The following is a 23,930-nucleotide window of genomic DNA, read 5'->3' as shown; positions in this document are numbered from 1 at the left end:
CCATCATCACCTGGTTCCCTGCTGCAACGACCAAGGACAAGGCCAAGTTGCAGCGGGTGCGACGTTCAGCAGAGAGGGTGATCGGCTGTCCCTTGCCCTCCCTCAACTCCCTGCATGACACCAGGGCTCTGAGGAGGGCAAGGAAGATCATGGCTGACCCCTTCCACCCCGGCCACGGCCTCCTCACCCTGCTTCCCTCTGGAAGAAGGTTGCGGCTGCCTAAGGCACTTAAGGCCCGCCACAGGCTCAGCTTCTACCCCTCAGCCGCCAGGCTGTTAAATGACTCTGGCTTCCCCCCCCCCCCGCCCCCAAGTCTGCCCAGGACTGAACTGGACTCACTGAAAAAAACACTGCACTGCACTTTACTTTATACCGCACTATCCAATGCACTGTTGTCTGTCCTGTGTTGTTGTTGTGTTGTCCTGTTTTTTGATATGTGAAAAAAGTATAAACGCACTTGCTGTGGTGACGAAGCAAATTCCTATATGTGTAATGCATAGTGGCAATAAACGTTATCTCAATCTCAATCTCAATCTCAATCTCAATCTCAAACAATAATACATTTGTTGTGTTATTTATTCTGTTCAAGATCGTGTTTGTATTTGAAGTACCTCATGTATGTTATTTGATGAATTTAGCCTACTCGCCTCTTCCATTCGACTGCTAATTCATACCTAAGGTACATACTTAAGGTAATAAAAACCTGGCTCACACACAACTTCCTCAAACTCAACAGTGAAAAGACCGAAGTCATCCTCATCGGCACCAAATCCACCCTCAATAAAACCGGACCCATCACACTCACCATCGATGACACCACCATCACCCCCTCCCCCCTGGCTCGCAACCTCGGCTTCATCCTGGACCCCACCCTCTCATTTGATCCCCACGTCAGCTCCATCGTCAAGACCTCCTACTTCCACCTCCGCAATATAGCAAAAATCAGACACTGCCTCTCCCCGTCCGCTGCTGAATCCCTCATCCACGCCTTCATCTCCTCCCGCCTTGACTACTGCAACTCCCTACTCACCGGCATCACCTCCCGCTCCCTCCATAGACTCCAGATGGTCCAAAACTCTGCTGCACGCCTCCTTTCAAACACCCGCTCCCGTGACCACATCACTCCTGTCCTCCACTCTCTCCACTGGCTCCCCATCAAAGAACGCATCCAATTCAAAATCCTCATCCTCACATACAAAGCCCTCCATAGCCTGGCCCCCCCTTACCTGACTGACCTCCTTCTCCCCCACCGCCCTACCCGTACCCTCCGATCCTCATCCATTGTTCCCCTCACTGTCCCACCCTCAAAACTCAAAGGCTTCGGTCACCGTGACTTTTCACGAGCTGCACCCCGCCTCTGGAACTCTCTCCCCCAACCACTCAGAGACTCACCCTCACTTCTCATTTTTAAATCCCACCTCAAAACCTACCTGTTCTCCCTTGCCTACAGCCTCCCCTACCCCTAGGCATCTCCCCCATCCCGGCGCCCCCGCCCCCCCCCCCCCCCCCCTTGACACCCATACAACCTCCGCTACCCCTACCCATCTCCCCTAACCCTGCCACCCCCCTGATATGCATACAGCCCCCCCTACCCCTAACCACCTCCCCTGTCCCCACCACCCCCCCCTCCCCGTTCGCTGACTCTGTGTTCCATGTTACTTGTTGTTTTTGTGTTTCCCATATCCCCTATATTGTCAGCGTCTTTGAGCCTCGGAAAAGCGCTATATAAATTTAATGAATTATTATTATTATTATATTTAAAAAAAAAGAAATCTCATATCTGATTCGAAAATATGTTTGAACATACAGAAACCACGTGGAATAGGCTATTTTAAACCACATTTCAAACTTATTTGCCCTGAAGTGATTTTTCGTCACTCCCTATAGGACAGTTAGGACATCATCACTTTGTGACACAAACAACAAGCATGGAGGACAAGAGTTGGCTACAGTAGCCTGATGAAAGTTATGAATGAACATGACAACAGAACATAAAACATGGATAAAAAAACGAATTGAGTATTAGTTAGTATAGAATGTATTACTGCTAGAAACACATTTACAGCTTTGAAATGAAATACATGCGGAACTAATGGTGAATGATATTATTGATATAGACTATAGATTTAGTTAGCCTAGTTCTTGACAGAGTGCAAATGCTATACTAGTTGCCACATGTTTATAGACCAGACAGGGTTGAGAAATGTATGTGATACGACAGCCTTGTGCTCCAAAGGCGAACTGAACAAGTAAAAAGTGGGGGCAGCGGTAGCCTAGAGGTTAGAGAGGCAGGCTAGCAATTGCTAGCTGGTTCGATCCCAGCCTCAGGAGGGAGCTGCTGGTGACTGGAGGGTTGCTGGCATTATATCTAAGGCGCCTACCACTGCTGTTGCAAGGCACCTAACCCTAACCCTAACTCTAATCGCTACAGGGGCACTGACTATGGCTGACCCTGTGCCTAGAGCAAAAAAATACCACATTCCAACAATTGATTGACAAGTTGATTGCATGGCAAATAAAACACTATTTTATTATTATAATTATTATTATTATTATTATTATTATTTAAAACACAGCCCATCACAAATTAGCCCAATCAATCAGTCATGTTTTGTTTAGAGTAAACCCAAGTTTATCAAGGTAACAGCGGCAATAAAAAATTAACCTTGAATGTTCAGATACAAATGAATGAATGAATGAATGAATGAATGAATGGACTTTATTGGCATTGCTACAGTACAGGTACCAAACAACGAAATTTAGGAGGGGTGGCTCCCCTGGTGTTAGGAAAGGAAAAAAAAAAAAAACTTAAAAAAAAAAAATCACAAGAAGGGAAGGAGCTGGTTTACATAAATAAAGGCTATGTACACTATCCACTGTACTATACTGTACAGATAGACGACTAGGGTTGTCATATTGCACAATAGTATTATTTCACATTTATTTAAAGTGTCACAGTTTGCAGGCTTGAAATGTACATGTTTGTGCCTCAGCACTACACCTGATTTTTTCAGTCCAGCAGCTGCCATCAATCCGTCCAGACTGTCCAGTTCCCAGAACTTAGGTCTTTGCTGTGTTCAGGGCCTGGACGGCCCTGTGGTAGAAGCTGTTCTTCAGTCTGTTTGTCCTTGTGGCCAGGGTCCTGAACCGCCTTTTCGAGGGCAGCCTGGTAAAGTGTTCGTACCCAGGGTGGGTCGGGTCCCTGGAGATCTTGGAGGCCTTCCTGAGACAGCGTGTGTTGTACAGCTCTTCCAGAGAGGGGAGGGGGGCGCCGGTGATCTTCTGTGCTGTTCTCACGACTCTCTGTAGCGCATTTCTCTCCGCTGTTGTGCAGCTGGAGAACCAGTTGCAGATGCCGTAGGTGAGGATGCTCTCCACTGCGCCGCGGTAGAAGGTCACCAGTATCTCCTGCTTGCTGTGTTCCTTCCTGAGGACTCTCAGGGTGTATAGCCGCTGTTGTGCCCTCTTGATGGTGGCTTTTGTGTTGTCCTTCCAGGTCAGGTCATCCCGCATGTGCATCCCCAGGAATCGGAGGGTTGAGACTCTCTCCACGCTCTCTCCGTCGATGAGCAGGGGCTGGATCTCGGACTTTTTCCTCCTGAAGTCTACGATGATTTCCTGGGTCTTTGACTTGTTCAGCAGCAGGTTGTTAACCTTGCACAGCTTGCTCAGTTGCTCTACCTCATCCCTGTACGCCGCCTCGTCCCCCCCCCCGAGATGCATCCCACCACGGTGGTGTCGTCTGCAAACTTTACGATGGAGTTGCTGGGGTGGACGGGGGTGAAGTCGTAGGTGTAGAGGTTGTAGAGGATGGGGCTTAGCACGCAGCCCTGGGGGGACCCAGTGCTGAGTCTGAGGGCTGTGGAGGTGTGGGGGCCCACCCGCACCCTCTGGGGGCGGTCGGTCAGGAAGTCCTCGATCCACGCACATATAGAGTGTGATAGACCCAGGTCTAGTAGTTTGGTCACTAGCCTGTCTGGAAGGATGGTGTTGAAGGCGGAGCTGAAGTCCACGAAGAGCAGTCTCGCGTAGCTGTTTCCCCTCTCCAGGTGGGATAGAGTGGCATGGAGAGTCGTCGCGATGGCGTCCTCTGTGGACCTGTGGGCGAACTGGTATGGATCCAGGTTGGGCGGGAGGCGTGTGAGTATGTGGGCCCGGACTAGTTTCTCGAAGCACTTCATTATGATTGGTGTGAGTGCCACCGGGCGGTAGTCGTTTAGGCAGCTCACCGTGCTTTTCTTCGGGACTGGGATGATAGTTGAGGTTTTCAGGCAGGGTGGGATGGTGGCCTGGGACAGGGACTGGTTGAAGATGTTGGTGAAAACCCCGGCCAGCTGGTCGGCGCAGTCCCTCAGCACCCGTCCCAGGACGCCATCCGGCCCCGAGGCTTTCCTGGGGTCCACCGCCTTCAGTACGCGTCTCACTTCATGCTCTGTGAGGGTGAGGCTGCTGAGAGCTGGAGAGAGTGGTGTTTGTGTTGTGGTTACCTCCGTTCGCCCCTCGTCGAACCGGGCGTAGAAGGTGTTCAGCTTTCCCGCCAGCAGGGGGTCGTCCTCTGCGGCTGTGAGCCTGTTGGCTCTGAAGTTTGTCATCTGCTGAACCCCCTGCCACATCCGCCTGGAGTCGTTGCTCAGGAGGCATTCCTCAATCTTCTCTCTGTGGTCTGCCTTGGCCGCTTTGATTCCGCGCTTTAGGTTAGCCCTGGTGGAGCTGTACAGCGGTGTGCTCTTCCCTGCGAAGAAGGCGTTGTCCCTCTCGTTGATCAGTTTTTGGACCTTCCCAGTCATCCATGGCTTCGTGTTGGGGTAGACCCGGACCCGTTTGTCCACGGTGACTGAGTTGGTGCAGTTCACTATGTGGTTCAGAACCGACGACGTGTACTGTTCCAGGTCCTCATGCTCATATTCCTGCCATGGGGTGTCATTTAGGCAGATCTGCAGTGGAGCGGATGGGCAAGCTACAAACTCACAGCCTTCAGCTTGGCCTTATACAGGGTCGTTACACTGTCCCATCCATTCAGGAGAGCGTGCCCTCACTATATCTTAAGTCCCTTATGTGGACATGCCTCTCCAATGGCACACATGGTGACCATCACCACTTCTAATACCAGTGTAGAGACCGGCAGGGTAGAGGATCTTGCCTTAAGCGTGGATCGAACTGCCCGTGCTAGCTACTGCCCATGCTCGCTACTGCCCCATGAGGGTTAAGAGAGTTCATTCACATGGAGGAGATGCTCACATGTGTTACACAGGGTTGTGACAGTATTGAAACCTTACTTTGACATAATTACACAAATAGTGATGGGACTAAATGATACCCAAGCACAGGATCATCAGGGATGGAGAAAGGTGCTGTTCTAACATGTGACCTCTTTGTTTCAGTCGGTCCTTTGAACACTTCTGACAGGATGGAGAAGAAAGAATCGAAGATGGTCAACCAGGGCCTGGAGGAAGAGATGGTGAACATACAGATCAAAGCACTGTTCTCCCCTCCAAATTGCACTATATATCCCTAACCATAACCAATCAAATGCTCCAAATTTCCGGTCGTACCCCAATGACTAGATCGGTTCAATATGGCAAAAACATTCACTCTGCCTCCCATAAAGCATGGTGTAGTCATCACAATACAATTGATAGACATACAGAATCAAATCCTTTCATATTTGTCCTGCCAACAAACTAAAAGTTGAACAGGAGTGTGAGAGAGAGAGAGAGAGAGAGAGAGAGAGAGAGAGAGAGAGAGAGAGAGAGAGAGAGAGAGAGAGCCCAGTGTGATAACTGCCATCGGGACAGTGTACATTGCGTCAAGACAGCATGACGTGGAGAATGTGTCTTGCAGTACGACCCCTTTGACCCTATCACTTCCACAATCCTTCAAAAGTGCCACCTTCCCTCTAGTGGGGGTTGTTCTCTGACCCAAATGTGTGCCCATATTCTGTATGTATATGCTCTGTGCTGTAGGAGGTGTGGGGGTATCAGCCCTGCCTGTGGAAGATGGTGCTGGTGGGCGTCGGGGCGGTGTGCAGCGGTGGTCTCCTGCTCCTGCTGCTATACTGGCTGCCAGAGTGGGGAGTGAGAGGGACCTGCACACGGACCTCCGTCAGAGAGGCCCAGACCCTGCTGCTTCGGTCCACGGTACACTCACTGGAGATCTCTCCCCTCTGACATCCTCCAACCGTTTTTTCTCTCCATTTAATGTGAAGCAAATGTATCATATATGTAGAGCATGTCCATGTATGACATGCAAAATATTCATAAACACACAGTAATGTGGCCATTGTATCAAGACAGTATTATATTGACTGTAATGACCATCTACCGTATTGACAAGTTGGTGTGTACAATGCTATCATACTGTGTATTTACAATGTGTAAAAGTGACCTGACACAGCTCCATACTGTTCAGGATGAATTCAAGAGGTGGTTCCGGGCCAGGGTGCATGTGATGCTTGCCCCAGGGAAGAGGCCATTTGACAGTGTGGAATTCCAGACTACATTCCATACTGGGGATGGAGCACACATCTTTAACCAAGAGGAACAGAAAGGAAAATATATCCATCTCGAACCCATACAGGTAGTTCCCTTTGATTACTTACCTACTACGACTGTATACATCAGATGCTGTTTCCTGATAGTCTGAAATGGCTCACCTTATTCCCTTTCCCTCATAACCACTGTTAAGAGAAAGCACTGGGTTGGTTTCCACCATATTGTCCAGTAGTTATTTAGGTTAGAACAGTGGTCCTGAGAGGGAGGAGAGATTTGGGAAGGAAGCTATCTACTATTGACTATTGAGACACAATCAGCAATTGTGAATGAATGAATGAATGAATGAATGGTCTTTATTGTCATTGATATAGTACAGGTACCATACAACGAAATTTGGGAGGGGGGGCTCCCCTGGTGCTAGGAAAAAAACTAAAAACAAGAAGGGAAAAGAGCTGGTTTACATAAATAAAGGCTATGTACACTATCCACTATACTATACTATACAAATAAAACACTGTGCTGTACTCTATGCTATGCTATACCTATTCTAACATTTCCTATCTCTAAACCTTATGTACCCGAGGGTTGTCATATTGCACATAGTGTTATTGCACATTCATTTAAAGTGTCGCAGTTTGCAGGTTTGAAATGTTCACAGTTGTGTTTCAGTATTGCACTTGATTACAATCTAGTAGCTGCCATCAAATTGTCTAGATTGTCCAGGGCCTAGAACCTAGGTCTTTGCTGTGTTCAGGCCCTGGGGTAGAAGCTGAGCTTCAGTCTATTGACACAGCGAGTCTATGATGATGGCTGCAGATAATGTCTATTTCATAATCCCTTAGCACATAAAGTGCATCCAGACTTTTAGAGCAGGGGTCCCGTCCCCAATTAATTACTTTTTATAGCGGGCCACTCAACCTCCAACCCCATCACACAACCAAACGTAAATTTGTTACCTAAGTTACGTAAATACCAGTAAACAAGAAATATGAGCAATGAGTTATGGGAATATTCAATTGATGTTTGCTCTTTAGTCCTCCAAGTTTGCACACTGTCATCCACTGGTACCAGTTGCCGCCAGTAGGGGGCGGTAGACTGCGTGTTCTCCCTCCAGACGCGCATATTGCCTCATCTCATCTATTTTTCCCTCTGGCTGTTATCTGGGCGTTGTGTAGTCATGGAAGGCTGCAGGTTAGCCGCTAATGCTAGCTTTGGTTGGCTGCTCTTCAGTGATTTATGTAGCCTGTGGAATCTTTTCGGGGGATGATTCATCTGTCCAGTGAATTTTCCAGAACCAGGAACTCTAGTGGGACTTGTGCTCACAGCCCAGCACTGTGCAGCTCAATTGGTATTTGCCAGAGAACACCAGAATTGGCAGGTTGGCCATTGGCACCCCGTTCTCTTCTCAGATTAAAGCAGGTTCACCCTGAGCACATGTGACAGATGGAAAAGAGTCTGGAGACGCCGTGGCGAACGTTATGCTGCCTGCAACATCATCTGTCATGACCGGTTTGGCGGTGGGTCAGTGATGGTCTGGGGAGGCATATCCTTGGAGGCTCGCACAAACCTCCACATGCTAGCCAATGGTACTCTGTCTTTGCAGGACAATGCCCGGCTCCATATGGCCAGAGTGTGTAGACAGTTCCTGGATGACGAAGGCATTGATGCCATTGACTGGCCCTCACTTTCCCCCGACCTGAATCCAATTGAGCACCTCTGGGATGTTATGTATCGTGCAGCCGCCACCGCCAAGTAGCTCACTGATGCCCTGGTCCAGGTCTGGGAGGAGACAGACTGTCCAGGAGCTCACTGATGCCCTGGTCCAGGTCTGGGAGGAGACAGACTGTCCAGGAGCTCACTGATGCCCTGGTCCAGGTCTGGGAGGAGATCCCCCAGGACACCATCCGCCGTCTCATCAGGAGCATGGCCAGACGTTGTCGGGAGTGCATACAGGCACATGGGGGCCATACACTCTACTGAGCCACATTATGAGTTGTCGTGATGAAATTCACGCAAGTTGGATCAGCCTGTGATCACAATTTTTTACTTTGATTTTCTGTGTGATTTTGAATCCAGCCCTCAATGGGTTAATGATTTTGGTTTCCATTGACCGTTCTTAGGTGATTTTGTTCTCGACGAATTACACGATCAATAAAGATATTCAACTTGAATATTTCGTTCATTGAGATCCGCAATGTGTGATTTAAGTGTTCCCTTAATTTCTTTGAGCAGTGTATTTTCGGTGTCAACTATACATTTCTTTGTAGCAATGAACTTACTGTTTTGTTTTATCTGTCTCGCTTTTCGATTCACTGCAACTGACATATTAATGCTAATGTTCTGTGGCGTGCCAAGGAAGGGGGCTGGACTATAGGGGAAATGCGGGGTGGAATTAACAGAGAACAATTCTTCTTTGATTGATTGCTGAAAGTATTAATTATCTTTGAAATAGTGTCGTTGTCGTCATCCCTCCAAAAAAGAAATACCAAACGGAAGAAGACGACTTTTTAAAAATTATAATTTCCCTATGAAATTATTCTTTTTTCCTTCTGGCATTTATCCCAAAATTCTTGTGGGCCTTAAATCAACCCGTCACAGGCCAGAAGTGGCCCCCAGACCACCAGGGCTCTGAGGAGGGCAAGGAAGATCATGGCAGACCCCTTCCACCCCGGCCACGGCCTCCTCGCCCTGCTTCCCTCTGGAAGAAGGTTGCGGCTGCCTAGGGCACTGAAGGCCCGCCACAGGCTCAGCTTCTACCCCTCAGCCGCCAGGCTGATAAATGACTCTGGCTTCCCCCTCCCCCCCGCCCCCAAGTCTGCCCAGGACTGAACTGGACTCACTGTAAAAACTCTGCACTGCACTTTATACCGCACTATCCAATTGCACTGTTGTCTGTCCTGTGTTGCTGTGTTGTTGTTGTTGTGTTGTCCTGTTTTTTGACATGTGAAAAAAAAGTATAAACGCACTTGCTGTGGTGACGAAGCAAATTCCTATATGTGTAATGCATAGTGGCAATAAACTGAATCTGAATCTGAATCTGAATCTATTGGGGACCCCGGTTTTAGAGTATAGAGCCAAAAGAAGAAAACATGTTCACTGTCACATTACTTACGCAGGGCACTGTATCCTAATGCATTGCTATCCCCTGAGCTCAAATCTTCCCCTCTCTCTTTCTTAGATACACTACTTCACCCACCACAGCACCAAACACTACTGGAATGATCTGCTACAGGATTGCATTGAAAGTGTTTAAGTAAGAGTACCACTGCAAACCTAAAGTGCTGATTTAATGTTCTAATTTAACAATTTTGGGAGATTTTGTGGCTAGTAGCCACATGAATACCAGAATTCCATAGAGGTTATTCATCTGTCCAATAGAAGAGAGAGAGTTTCGGTGTGTCTGTGTGTATTACAATGGAGAAGATGACTGTGTGTGCTGCTCTTCTAGAGGTTTGGAAGATATCAGCTTGAGCTGTTCCAGCATCCAGTCTGACCACAGTACAGGTCTCAGCAAACTGCTCCAGGACTACAGGTACTACTCTACCACATAGATACCATTCAGATACCATATAATACAGATACCACATACGTAGATACCATATAATACAGATACCATACAGACACCATACAGATACCACACCCAAGCTCAATTAGCAAAGAAATGCTAATTACCTCACAATGCTTCAAATAGGAGATTGTTCTTTGAGGTGAATGACATCGCTGTGAGGGTTCCTTCTGTGTTCAAACTACTCATAAAAGAGGTAGGCTATTGTGTATCCTACTTCTCAAGATGTCTAAAACATACTGTTAATTGTCCATTTACTTCAATGTTAGAAATTGTATAGACAGCCATATAATACTGCTTGATAATCAGTCACTGTCATTCTCCTCAGGTCCTAAATCCCTTCTACATCTTCCAGCTCTTCAGTGTCATCCTCTGGAGCACTGATCAATATTACTACTATGCAGCTGCCGTCGTCTTCATGTCTATCATATCAATAGCTACTTCGCTGTACACAGTCAAAAAGGTGGGTGCAGAGCATTTCCTCCCTGAATAAGTAAAACCAGTCATGCTTGTCTTTAGGTACCTAATGTCAGATCCCTACATTTCAGATCACTTACTTTCATAAACCATGAATTGATTACCTGTGTTTGTCTGCTAGAGATGTTGTATGATTTTGTGTATCATGATTGGAAATATGATACACAAGATATACTTTATCTCAGCAATATGTTATGCTCCATGACATGGTGGTGGCCCACAGTATTGTACGTGTTTCAGTGTGTAGAGGAAATAAAGGTATGTCATTATATCATAAGGGAGCGGGGCAGACATGATAATGTTAGAGCACTATGTGTGCTCGCTTGGTAATGAATACGTTTGCATTCAATTGGTTACATTATCCTTTTTCTGTTGTTATGTTTGCCTTCTGAAGTACTATGCAAGTACAATGTAGTTTATCTGTACTAATATCATCTCTCATTCTTATGTTAGTAGTGCCTCTTTATTTCTTAGTGTAGACTGTTTATTTCTATTTTTTTTGGAAATGGCTGTCTTTAGATTTAGCCATTGGCACCCCGTTTTGCTTTTCTTATGGGCTAAGTTTGATTTTCCATGATCCAAAACCTTGGAGTCTTGGTGTTGTGTTGAACATAGGAAAAAAAGGAATACTGGATCAACATGTACTGGAAATAATATATATGAGTATTTTTTTCCCTTCCTTGGTTGAATCCAGAGGTTGAGGAGGTCATGTCCACAGATCTGGTCCCTGGTGATGTCGTAATCATCCCAGCCAATGGGATGATCATGCCCTGTGATGCAGCGCTGGTCCACGGAACATGCATCGTCAATGAGAGCATGCTGACAGGTGATACAAACGTTATTTTTTCTCTACAGTATATGCTAAGAACGCCTTGAACAGACAGACTGCTGGATGCAGTTGAGGTCCAGTGGACCTCCATTGTTTTCAATGGGATATGATGTACATGATTACAACACAGCAGCTGCGTTGCATGCCGCACTCACACTCCGGTGGAAGTTGGTTTAGAAGTGACTTTGTGATATTGTACGCTAACTGCCAACACCACAACAACACTGGTTAGACTCCCAACAATGTTGGATTTTATTCAAATCCTGTTTTGGACTTTTAGATGCAGCCAGTCAATTGTTGAATGATAGAAGTGCAAACCACCATAAATCAAGCTCTTACTCACCATGCTATGCTATGTAGGGAGAAAACTAATGTACTAAAAATGCAGCATTTCTGCCAGATAGCAAACATGTTGTCTCGGTCTGTACAAAACATAACCAATTTGCAGGCACAGGTATGTTGACACAGTCGAAACATCTTAGGGTAATTATTTATTTTTTTCCTGATTTTTAGCAATTAAATAATATTCATCACTTTGGCATTCATATTATGATAACATTCTAATCTAGATATTGTGCTGTAACAAACTTTGTGTGCCTCATGATGGGAATAAGTGTCCCACGGATCCTCCATCCTCAGGAGAGAGTGTCCCTGTCACGAAGACCAGCCTGCCTAGCTCTGGAGAGGAGGGGGCCACAACCTACTGCGTGGAGGAACACAAGAGACACACACTATTCTGTGGTACCCACGTCATCCAGACTCGCTTCTACACAAGGGAACTTGTCAAGGCTGTGGTGGTTAGGACTGGTAAGACTGTTGTGTTCTTTTACATTTTTCACTCTGTACAGTGTGTGTCCATCTGGACACTAGGGGGCAGCGGAGATTAACATTCAGGCACGCAGGTGCTTATTATTTCAATAGGACATTTCTATTTAAGTTGTGTGTTTTGTTATTCCTGTGCGGTAGCTTGAGTCTCGCCAGTGGTACGTTCTCTCATGGTCCACTAGGACGTGTTGTGATATATATATACCTCTCTTATGGTTCATGTGGGAGGCCTCTAACTGCATATCATCACAAAAGGAACCACAATTTTCAAGTGCTATTCAAGCTCTTATCTTCCCATATGTGTTGTCCCTCAGGCTTCTCTACAGAGAAGGGCCAGCTAGTGCGCTCCATCCTCTACCCAAAGCCCACTGACTTCAAGCTGTACAGAGATGCTTACCTCTTCCTGCTGTGCCTGGTGGCTGTGGCAGGGATCGGCTTCATCTATACTGTAGTCTTCAGTATCATAAACCAGGTACACCGTTCTGTGCTTGTCTGTACATCCATTTAAAGGGTTGATTGCATTTGTGTAGTGCCTTTTCTTTTTTTTTTTTTTATTTGTTTTTCAGATTTTATCCTTTTTTCACCCAATTTGGTAGCCAATTTAACCCAACTTAGCATCCAATTATCCCCTGCCTATTGCATTGGATCCGCCGCCCGACCCCGTGGCCGGCAGTCCCAGAGGAGGGCGCCAGGCAGACTAGGCTGACTGGCTCCTCGAGCCCAGTACCGTTATTCCGGCACCCCAGGGGGCGGTGTTGCGCGACGGATCCTAGTCCAGAAATACTCCTATACCCCCCCTCGGAAGCGGCCGGCCAATATGCCGCTTCCCGTGTGCCTCGGCCATATTCTGGATCTGGCGAGCCGGGATACGAACCCCGGCCCCGGTGGGCAGCATGCACTAGCGGCCAGTGCGTAGACCGCTACACCACCGCGGGGCGTGTAGTGCCTTTTCATTGGGTGCTTAGTCATGCAGCTTGCCATTTAGAGTAAATGTCTAGTTCCTTCCCCTTTAAACTCTTGGGTTTGTTGAGCACTTTTCTTCCGTTCATTCTCAGGTTCCAGCGAAAACCATCATCATTGAGGCTCTGGACATCATCACCATCACGGTGCCCCCGGTGCCCACGGTGACAGCGGGCATCGTCTATGCCCAGCGCAGGCTGAAACGGATGGGCATCTTCTGCATCAGCCCCCAGAGGATCAACGTGTGTGGGCAGCTCAACCTAGTCTGTTTTGATAAGGTGACCCCCATAGTGCCCACCGCCCCCCCCCCCCCCCCCCCCCGCCCCGTGCCCAAAGCACATCAGAAAACATTATGCCAAGTGTCAGGCTGTTTCAATTGCTAGGACATATTCCATCGTATCATTTGTAATTGAGGAGTAGTCTAGTTACTGGTGTCGCTTTCCTACATAGACTGGTACTCTCACTGAAGATGGCTTGGATCTTTGGGGTATCCAGAGAGTTGAAAATGGCAGGTGAGAAGGACATGCAGTGTCCATGTTTTTGCATTTGTAAATGTTTGTCTGCAAGGGGAGTTTTTTTCTGGGCATGGGAGACTACAGCAAAAAGCAAACCATAATGTGGGTTTATTTACTTTAGCGGAGCCTACACTAGCATTAGCATCACTGGGTTAAAAAGGGAAAAATGACTCAAGTGTGATTCTGTATTCTTGTGATTTTTTAATTTAGGTGACCTATCCTTAAGTCACACTCAGTATCACTCAACCTTTCTTTTCCCCCTTCCTTCAGTTTCTTCCCTTCAGAGAATGACCCTGAGAAAGAGAGCCTGGTCAAGTCTAGGTTTGTAGCTTGCATGGCAACTTGCCACGAACTGACTAAGATTGAGGGAGAACTTTCCGGAGACCCACTGGACCTCAAGATGTTCAATGCTACCGGCTGGGTTAGTCTGTCTCAATGCCATTTCTGTTCTTTTATGGATCTTATACTTATACTATAGTCACATGCCTATAAACCTTAATACAAGAATGACATCCAACATCCAAACTTTCACACTACCAAGTATGAACTGATGTATTGGCCATGCATACTAAGGTAAAGTGCTAGTGTGGGTATTGACACATAAATGTCATTCCCCTCCATTTGTCTGTATACCATACATTTTTTGTGCACAGGAACGCTACGTTGTTGTTGCTTTGTGACAGCACCAAGCCAGCACCTAGTTGCCTAAAACATAAGCAGACAGGTACCCAGGCTAACTCCATCAGGTCAAAAAGGGGCGGTTGGTTCTCGATGGAGAGTTGAGACCTGACATGTTATTGACATGTTACTCAACACCAATAATTGTGATGTATAGATCCTGGAGGAGCCCACAGAGCAGGAAACAGCTCTCCACAATCCCATAATGCCCACTGTTGTGCGGCCACCCAAGCAAATTCTCCCTGAGATCCACCAGAGTGTCAATCACCTAGCCCAGAACATGGTATACTATGGACATACTCTTATACCTCTTAAACCTCCAAATATATGTGTGCCTAACTCATTACATAGTCTGAACTGAGTATACAATATTCATATACCGAGGAGGTTTTAAATGCAAACCTTCTATTTCCTTTCCAGGAGCTATTTGAGTTGTCGGTAAGTAGTCTGGGGCTTTTTCCTCCTGTATCTTTTTTAGATGTATAGAGACAGAAGGAGAGTCAGCCTTTTACACATGTTTCCTTATGGTTATAATTCATCTTGAAGACAACATGCCTGGTTAGAACCTGGTTAGATTTGTGATTACCTCAAGAAATGAAGGAAGAATGCATTTGAAGGAATTGAGACTTGGACTGACAGATGGACCTGTTGGTTGACTTAGTGGTTCTCATCTTGTCTTCCTGTCTTTCCTCCAGCAGTCCTATGAGATTGGGATAGTTCGCCAGTTCCCGTTCTCCTCAGTGCTCCAGAGGATGAGTGTGGTGGTCAGGAGGCTCGGGGAGAAACACATGGACTCCTACCTCAAGGGGGCGCCAGAGGTTGTGTCCAGCCTCTGCAGAGAGGAGACAGGTCAGCCATCTACTAAACCCCTGAATAGAGGTTGAAACGGGCCTAACATTTCAAGCCCAGTCTGTGGATGTGACACCCTAGCCCAACAGAGGAGAAAACTGCTCACTAGGAAGAGTGGAGAGAGAGAGACTGCTTGAATACTCACCTTAGTTACTTACTATCAAGAGCTGTATTTACTGCACCTGACGTTTTCTGGAAATATCGAAGGTTTTTCATTGATGCCAATAGTTCTCTATATAAAAAAAGGCTTCACACTTTCAATTGATCTTATACTCTTTGCAGGTGCTGGCATGCCAGAGAGCATTACAGGGGAGAGGCAGATTAGGGAATTGGAAATGTTTATAAAATTTTAACGCTACCTGGAAACACAATTTACTAGGACTGATAGAAATAGCGAGAGAATGTAAAAAGGTGCTCAAATACCAAACTAAATGATACTCATTATTTCTGCAGGCAATGTATTACAGTGCCCTGTGTAAACAATGGGACAGTAAAGCATTTTATTTTTCATTAAAAAAACAACAACCTAATTTTAATATTTGTTCTATTTATTATGAAGTTAAAGTAGAGACTCAACTTTTATTTGAGGGTATTTGTGTACGATTATTAATTATAATTATACTATATGTAACTATATTATAACATGTCTGGATATAAGATTGGGCAGGTGTAAGGAATATAGTTGTATTGCATTGCATTATGCAGACTGATGGAATTTTTTGTCATGTTTTTGCTTAAACCTATTCCATCCTCTCAGATCTACCCAAGTGCCCTTACAGTGTTGATTTATTCTTCTCCATCTCTCTCTCCCCTGTAGTACCAGAGAGTTTCCCAGAGACACTGGAGGCGTACACCAGGCAAGGGTTCAGAGTGATCGCCCTGGCACATCGCCAGCTAGAGGCCAAGCTCTCCTGGTACAAAGTTCAGAACCTCAACAGGTACAGTACATATATATAAATATATAATAATATATACTATTTAGCTGACACTTTTATCCAAAGCGACTTACATTGCAGTAAGTGCATACATGTGTCAGTATATTATGGTCCCAGCGTGAATCAAACCCACAACCTAAGTGTTGAGCGGGAATCAAACCCACATCCTAAGCGTTGTTAGCGCCATGCTCTACCAACTTAGGGATAAACTCACTGGCTGCGTCAACCTCGCCTTACCTCAGCAGCACGTGTGAGTTTCATTTAGGCGCCCATGTTAACGGTATAGAGCCGCCACATAGCCCGAGTGAGAGGCGCTCTCACGCCCGCCTGATGCTGGCTCCTGCGACTCGCTCGCTACTGAGTCAATAAGGGAACAGGTGTCCAAGAGGAATCTTATCCTTTCGAGGCATTCTTGATTTTGCAATTATAATATTTATTATAATATTATATTATACACTCAAATTAAAACAGTATTTAGAATATCTATGAGCCAGGAGAGACTGAAATCCATGGCTCAGATTTGTCTTGTGAGAATATGCATGTTTTTTGGTCCTGACATAAATCTCTTTCTTATGCCCTCCAGGGCTGTAATTGAGACCAATATGGAGTTCCTAGGACTCATAATCATGCAAAACAAGCTCAAAGAAGAGACTGCTGGGGTTTTAGCAGACTTACGACGTGCTAACATTTGCACTGTGATGGTTACAGGTAAGGCAACCTCATTCATAACAATACAAATGTTATCAGATAACAGGTTACAGATAACGTGCAGCTGTTGTTAATCTTGGAGATTTGTAAATGATCTAGCTACCAACGGCTAACTCACCCCTACTACATCTATACTGATATCAATGTAAGTGTAGCATCTTGTTTCCTCCATCTCTCTCTCTCTCTCTCTCTCTCTCTCTCTCTCTCTCTCTCTCTCTCTCTCTCTCTCTCTCTCTCTCTCTCTCCCTCTGTGTCTCTCCTCTCTGTCTCTCTCTCTGTCTCTCTCTCTCTCTTTCTCTGTCTCTCTCTCTCTCCCTGTCTGTGTGTGGTATCTCTCTCTCTCTCTCTCCCTGTCTGTGTGTCTGTCTCTCTCTCTCCCTCCCTCTCTCTCTCTCTCTCTCTCTCCCTGTCTGTGTGTGTCTCTCTCTCTCTCCCTCCCTCTCCCTCCCTCCCTCTCTCTCTCTCCCTCTCTCTCTCTCCCTCTCTCTCTCTCCCTCTCTCTCTCTCCCTCTCTCTCTCTCTCCCTCTCTCTCTCTCTCTCTCTCTCTCTCTCTCTCTCTCTCTCTCTCTCTCTCTCTCTCTCTCTCTCTCTCTCTCTCTCTCTCTCTCTCTCTCTCTCTCTCTCTCTCTCTCTCTCTCTCTCTCTCTCTCTGTAGGTGACAATATGCTGACAGCCATATCAGTAGCCAGAAACTGTGGGATGATAACCCCTCATGAGAGGGTCATCATTGCAGATGCCTTGCCTCCTAAAGAAACCCAGCCTGCCCAGATCAACTGGCATTACACAGAGAATGCCACTCAGCTGACCAAGGACAACCACACGGTGTGGGGAGAAGAGCAGTCTAGGACATCTGGATCATATTTGAGTTGTGCTTGATTTAGCTTGGAGTTTCATTTTTGGAACTTTTCTATTGGTTGCATTGTACTAATCAAAACTAAATCAAAGGTTGTTCAAGTATTTGAAAGTATCTACAGTAACACACGATTTGTATGTATTTGAATTGACCCAGGTCTGGAGGATATGGACTAGATTTACTAGACACAGAGTATAAACACACATTTCTTGTTAAGCAGGTCTCCCTCGCAAAGGGATTTAATCTCAAATGACTTCTTGGTTAGGTAAATGGTGATAGAAAAACAGTGTGTAGTGATGTTACACAGTCTCACTTTCCTTTTGGTATTAAGGTGAATGACCTGTAATGGACGCTCACATCCTCCCTTTTCTATGTTGTTCCCAAGTCAGTGCAGATCAGCCTTGAGGATGTGGCCTATGTTGAGGAGCATCCCAAGCAGCAGGACCAGCGCTATCACTTTGCCATGAGTGGCAGGTCCTTCGCCGTAATTACAGAGCACTTCCCCGACCTGGTCTAAAAGGTCAGAACTTAATTATACTTGCTTCTTTTGACTAACAGGAAATTCGGATAATAGGAAACACACATTTTTTGTTTTCATTGAGTTTTGTTCCCTATAGAAAATGATAGAAGAGCAAACAGTACTGATGTAATATTGTGGAAGTGGTGCATTACATGTAACTGTTTAGAAATGTCATTTAATTTCATTTATTATTATACAGGAAAAGTAAAAGTAACATTGCAGATGTTAAAATGTGTTACCTTTAGACTGGCCTGACTCAGTTAAAACTGGTTTGCAGCAGGTTCCTCTTCTGCAACATACAAGACAGAATCACATAAATAATACAAAAGGTACAATCGGGAACAATCACATGACATTGTGGTGGGTGTGTGCTTTTGGTGCCGCTGTAGCTGGTGCTGTGTGCCACCGTGTTTGCCCGCATGGCTCCTGATCAGAAAACCCAGCTGGTGGAGGTCCTGCAGAGTGTCGAGTGAGTATTCTCTTCCATCACTGAACTGCAGTATCAATATTATATATACTGGCACATTTCCATTGGCCAGTGAACACATTCTGTTTGTTTCGTTTCTGCAGCTACACTGTGGGGATGTGTGGAGATGGAGCTAATGACTGTGGTGTAAGTATGATGTTGTCTGATCTACTGTATGTTAGGGTTAGATTTGTTGAAGATTTGTTTCCCCAAGAGTTTACTGGGAACACAATCAGTGACATGCACCCCCCCTCTCTCTCTGTCATCTCCAGGCCCTGAAGAGGGCTCACATTGGGATCTCCTTGTCAGAACTGGAGGCCTCTGTAGCCTCCCCCTTCACCTCCTCCATCTCCAACATCTCCTGTGTACCCAACCTCATTAGGTACTGTAGTATAATATCACTTAACACCATAGGCCTCGCCATCTAGAATGAACATAATGAATGTATTTTAAGAGAGAGCTTGAGTGCTCTCATTGGCAGGATATGTGGCTAAGGAGGTGTGTACAGTGTGGCTATGCCATTTAATATAGAGAACAAGACAAGACTTGGCAAATAAAGTGTATAACAAAAAGGTTTGGACAACCGGGAACAAGTTGCCAACCAATCAAAATGTTTTTATTATTATTATTATTTTAAAAACTTTTATTCAGAAAAGTTAGGTAATTAGGTAGTAGTGGGGATTACTCACCGAATCCATTGTATTGCAATATTTTGGCTTGACTAGCGAGTCCGTCATTGATTTTCAAAAACGTTGACATTTATTTATATTTTTCAGAATAAAAGTCTGAACGGTCTGGATGTATATGTGTCTCTCCTCAGGGAGGGCCGTGCTGCTCTCATCACCTCCTTCTCCGTATTCAAGTTCATGGCCTTGTACAGTATCATCCAGTACCTCAGTGTGACCCTCCTCTACTCTGTAAGTACTGCACCCAGATCAGTCAATACTTCTGTAGTAAACTTGCAGACCTCATCACTGCTGATTTGAGATCAGATGACCTTTAAAACATCTTGGGTTGTGGTTATCCTGTCTCCTTCTGTCCTAGATCCTCAGCAACCTTGGAGACTTCCAGTTCCTCTTCATTGACGTTGCCATCATTCTGATCATCGCCTTTACAAGTGAGTCGTCGTCTTCTTGTTCTTGTTCTTGTTCTTGTTCTTGTTCTTGTTCTTGTTCTTGTTCTTGTTCTTGTTCTTGTTCTTGTTCTTGTTCTTGTTCTTGTTCTTGTTCTTGTTCTTCTTCTTGTTCTTGTTCTTCTTCTTCTTCTTCTTCTTCTTCTTCTTCTTCTTCTTTATTAGCTTCTTTATTAGCACATAATACCACCATCAACTGAACATATACCGTATGTGCAATCAACAGATCTCTCAAATACCATGATTATATCCTACCACAGTCTACACATCACATCATACAGTGTTTTTCCTGATTCGGGTAGGCTACTGTACACGTGTCAAGAAAACATTCATGATTGGTCATAAAAAGTGCCTCTCACAATGTGCCTCGATAAAAAATCCACTCTGACAACATTGCACTGTTATAATCAAAATACCAAAAATATATTATACAATTCCCATGTATTTTCTCCAATCCCACCCCTGATTATTGCCTGTGCATGTCCCCCCCCCAGTGAGTCTGAACCCCGCGGGGAAAGAGCTGGTGGCTCAGCGGCCCCCGTCCAGTCTGATCTCAGGACCTCTGCTGTTCTCAGTGCTGACCCAGATCCTCACCTGCCTGGCCTTCCAGGTGCTGGCCTTTCTCTCACTTTTTCCACATTTTGTTGTGTTATAGACTCATTTTAAAATTGATTATATAAAAGAAAATGTCATCAAAATGTCATCAATCCACACGCAACATAACACATTGAGCAAATGGAGAGGAACAACACTGCTCAGGAATGCGACCCTGAGGCCTGGGGAGACTTACACAAATCTTGAACAAGTTGGATGGTGGAGAGGAAAAAGCACAGTCGATGGGACAACATCATCTCAGTCACTCTACAAAATTGATCTATAACCAAGTGGCCAAAGATAATCCCTTAATGGAAAAATAATCTATCTCATATCCATAATTGTGTTTGCAACAATGAATTCAAGTGATACAGCAAATAAAGTGGCTGGAAATGTGTTTATTTGTTTTTACTATAAAGAATTAAGTTTAGTGCAAATAGAGCACATCTGCACCATCTCTCGTGTGAAGAATAGTGGTAGCTGCAGGGTAGTTATGGGTATATTTGTCACTGGCATGGACTGAGTTTGTCAGTATCAAGAGAACATTCTAAGAGAGAGACCCTATAAAAACAAAGATATTGATTCCAAAATTACATAAACTATTATCCTTGCATGAAGATGAACTCAGTTCAACTTATTGCGTCATTTGTTGATGACATTTTTGCATTTTAGCTAATTTTCAGAGTGGGTATGAGTACTTATCCAATGAGGTATTTCTGTGTTTCAATTTTAACAACATCTTTCTAAAAGCTTGTTTTCACTTTGTCATTATTGGGTATTGTGTGTGTATTGATGACAATTTTTCTTTTATTTAATCAATTTTAAATTGAGTCTATACCACAACAAAATGTGGGAAAAGTGAAGGGGTGTGATGACTTTCTGTAGGCATTGTATGAATCCCCACACAGCAACTACATGTACATTTGAGAGCCCATTGTGTTGTAGGAGTACAGTAGTAACTATGGATTCTAAGAGTCACAGTGGTCGATGATATGTACCGTAGATAGATATGTAGCCTAATACAGAAGTGTAATTCTACACAAGTTAGCATAATATTGTTGCATTAGAAGTAATGAAGTAGAGGGACCCTGTCAGCATGCCACAAATGTATCATTTGGGCAAACCACCACTGATTCATCAGTTACTTCAGTTAAATCACCAAGCGTGGAAGCAGAATGACTGGATGTCATTTTGTTCTCTATCATGTGTCACTAGGGCCGTTTATGCTGTCCTGTCTGGGCCTATACCTCTTTCTCTTCCTCATCGTGCTGTATCCTGTGCCTGCGATTGACCGCTTCCTTGAGGTGAGTGACACACAGAACAACCACCATTGCTCCACACCATTCGATGATTTCCCTACCTGTGATGAGTTTGTTCTGAAGCCGTCTATCTAGCGAGCTAACTCCATCCCACTGCACTTTCTCCCCTCAGATTGTGTGTGTTCCCCATGAATGGCGCATCACAGTGGTCATCATCGTCATGGTGAATGCAGCTGTGTCTGTCCTACTGGAGGTATGTGACAGGGCCTTGTGAGGAAGTAATAGTGAAGCAATTTTTATTTTCTCTCATTTCCTTTTGGCTTTGAATTAGAAACGATTACTATGATTTAAAAAATATCATACATGTTGCTTTCACTATTCTGAAATTAGAACACTTTTTATATATAGTCCCACTATTTCAGGGCACCAAAAATAATGGGACAGATTCATGTAATGTCCAAATTAAGCACTCATGTTTAGTAAGTAAGTAAGTAAGTAATGTTTATTTATATAGCATATTAATAAAAACAAGGTGCAATACAAAATACAAGTGCAGAAATAAAAGTACAAAAAGTGCAGTGTCGGGAGGCAGGCTCACCTCAGGTCAAAGGCCAGGGAGAAAAGGTGTGTTTTTGCTCATTTTTTAAAAAGCCTCGATGCTCTGGGTGGATCTGACGTGGTTTAGTATTTGGTCCTTCTTGGCTTTTTTGCGGGGGTTCTTAATTATGGTGAGCAAGAGATTGCTGAGCAGTGGGTTTCTTTTTATTGAAGTTCCAAATCATGTTTTGTTTTGACTATGTTTCTGATAGCTTTCTTTTTAACGGTTTCTTTGAATTTGATTGAGAACTCTTTGATCCTTATGTTGGCAGACATTAATAGCAGACTCCAAAGGCAAATACAAAGCCTCAGATCATTGTGTGTGATGGAATACACCTGACTAACCAGAAACCCCTGTCAAGCCAATAGTCCCATTCCTTTTGGTGCCCTGAATAGGGGGACTATATACAAATAGTGTCATTTCTAAATGGTGAAACCAATATGTACAGTACACAAATACCATCAAATAAAAGCTGATAATCTTTACTTATATTAAAATTAGTATTGATTTTAAATTTGGAGTATAAACCCAAAAGAAGGAAAACAATGCTTCACTGTCCCATTACCTTTGCAATGCACTGTAGGTGTGTAACCTTGGAATCTGCACTTTCAAGCAATTTGCTGACCGATCTCCTAGATTCAGCTTGCTGATAATGATGCATGTAGAAATGTGTGATTAGGTTACACCAACCAAATCAATTGACACAACTGACAATGACAATTAATCAATGAAGCAATCACATTGAATCAAAACCCATCCATTGATGAATATGTTGTTACTGTGCACTCTTGAGTGTAACCGACTTGAAGTTCATTGTCTTTGCTCATAACCTGATCAACCCATATTACTATATGATCAGCAGCCAACTTGTTTTCCTCCTGCACAATGAAACCTCCCGTAGACTTTGGTCCTTGACATCATCTTATGGAGGTTGGTGTTCAGCCGAGACAAGCAGCAGGGCAGCCATGACATGGCCTCCGCTGCTCACACACCTCAGGTTGGGAATATTGACCCCTTTCTGTCCTTTTGTGGTTAGCTTCTTTCATTTCCTGGTCTGCCTCCCCTCCCACAATGCATGCAGTTCAGCTGGTTTTATTTCACATTTGTTTTAGTTTTTTGATGATTCTGAAAATGAAGTAAAAGGTAAAGCAAGTGATGCTTACAGTGGTTCACAGCTCATCCATCGCTGCTAAAGCATTCAAAGTCATTGATCACCTACGCCTAAATGATTGGAATAGATCTTTGCCAGGAATCCATCAATTATCATAAACCCATTTCAATTGCAACAAATATGACATTCAGAAGCAATTGAAAAAAACAACCATTAACGGCGTGTATGTTTTCTCTTCAATGTATGCGTGTGTGTGTGTGCTGTTCCCAGTCGGCCAACGATCGCTGGGGCTCGGCGTTCCTCTCTTGGCTCTTCTGTCAGAGGTGGAGGAGGAACACCCCGCGGGCGCGTTATGTACACCTGGCCCAGGAGCTGCAGGAGGACCCCGACTGGCCCCCCAGACCCACCACCATCACCTACGCCAGCCTTACCCCCCACCACCACCACGCCGCGGTCATGTGACAAGAAGAAGATCGCACCCCAGGGCCTCTCTAAGCACATGCTCATGATGGCCTCGTCACATCCACTACCCAGTCTGCTGTGAACCTTGTGAACTACTGTACG

At 44.9% G+C, this 23,930-nt stretch overlaps 1 protein-coding gene and 1 pseudogene across 2 annotated transcripts in view; one reads left to right on the top strand and one right to left on the bottom strand.

Moving 5' to 3' along the window:
* LOC308163774 (rho-associated protein kinase 2-like) overlaps positions 1 to 23,930 on the bottom strand; it is a gene marked incomplete at both ends in the record, with an annotated part of 345,346 nt that overhangs the window by 57,789 nt on the left and 263,627 nt on the right. The gene's annotated exons all lie outside the window — the stretch shown is intronic.
* Positions 5,408 to 23,828, top strand: LOC308163454 (polyamine-transporting ATPase 13A3-like; annotated as a pseudogene). Its single transcript has 32 exons — positions 5,408 to 5,458; positions 5,964 to 6,137; positions 6,409 to 6,576; positions 9,670 to 9,744; positions 9,940 to 10,023; positions 10,183 to 10,252; positions 10,385 to 10,519; positions 10,719 to 10,791; positions 11,228 to 11,359; positions 12,002 to 12,169; positions 12,502 to 12,659; positions 13,243 to 13,425; positions 13,598 to 13,659; positions 13,933 to 14,083; positions 14,498 to 14,623; positions 14,761 to 14,778; positions 15,036 to 15,189; positions 16,007 to 16,127; positions 16,708 to 16,832; positions 17,489 to 17,655; positions 18,072 to 18,206; positions 18,596 to 18,675; positions 18,777 to 18,819; positions 18,945 to 19,054; positions 19,493 to 19,589; positions 19,717 to 19,789; positions 20,299 to 20,447; positions 21,344 to 21,353; positions 21,614 to 21,702; positions 21,830 to 21,910; positions 23,157 to 23,252; positions 23,637 to 23,828. The product of its transcript is annotated as a polyamine-transporting ATPase 13A3-like (transcript).

Source organism: Nansenia antarctica, assembly GCF_963989245.1.
Source record: "Nansenia antarctica genome assembly, chromosome: 8".
Classification (NCBI taxonomy): Eukaryota; Metazoa; Chordata; class Actinopteri; order Argentiniformes; family Microstomatidae; genus Nansenia; species Nansenia antarctica.
Note: the sequence above shows the minus strand (reverse complement) of the source record. Positions and strands in the feature narration are given on the sequence as shown.